Source organism: Lottia gigantea, assembly GCF_000327385.1.
Source record: "Lottia gigantea unplaced genomic scaffold LOTGIsca_2586, whole genome shotgun sequence".
Lineage (NCBI taxonomy): Eukaryota > Metazoa > Mollusca > Gastropoda > Lottiidae > Lottia > Lottia gigantea.
Window position 1 is genome coordinate 2,002 of NW_008708790.1, and position 984 is coordinate 2,985.

A 984-nucleotide genomic window follows, 5' to 3' on the forward strand; every position below is an offset into this window, starting at 1 on the left:
TTCACAGTAATTGGTACTGGTCTAGGAATGATGGCCTCTTTCATCGAACCAACACAAATTTGTACTATTTTGGGATATTGTCAAATGCCACCAATGGTTCACGATTCCTTCCAGTCTACTTTATACTTCAAACCGGAAGTAATGTCACAGATTGTAGGTGATGTGGATCTATGTACTGATTGTACCACCCTATTTACTGATGTTAAAACAAGATTAAGCAATCCACAAACAGTTGGTGCTATCACAGCTGGAATAGAGAAATTTTCCTGTAATCTTTTACCAACATTTCAAACAACTTGTAATATGCTGGTATCCACCGCTGTATCAACTGGTCTTGGCTTTGTTGCTTCCCTCATTGATCCACCTATGACTTGTCAGATATTGATGTATTGTACAGCCTAATTCCTTCTATTATTAGACCAATGATGTAATATTATTCTGTATTTTCCATGTATTATTACTTGGTTATATTTATGAATAATATTATATAATATACAGCTATTTTTTACGAATGAAATGGCAATATACAGCTATTTTTGTAATTATTATGGAAGATTTTTTTACAGCTATTTTTATAATGATGTATATATTTATAACCCGTTGCATAATAAAATATCTTAATGGTAGTGAGAAAATCTTGTCATAGTTTTGGATGATCTTAAAGCTAAGCACTATTGTAGAATGTCAAGTATCGTATCACGAATACGGGTTTTGACATGGTCTTAGTATGATGAATGAGGGCGTGGTTTAATCATGATGAATATATACATGTCTACCAGTCATATGGATGTTTTTACTATCGTTATGTTTAGAAACTTGCAGCCCACATGTCTATTGCTACGGGGGGCATATTGTCACTTCTTCCTCCCACAAACAATCAAAGCTGACTATGGGCCTTGTAGCCCGAGAAAACAAGCAGGCCACGTTTGTTTCGCATATAAACAATGCTTTTTCATATGGAAGACCGAACATCCCAATATTAAG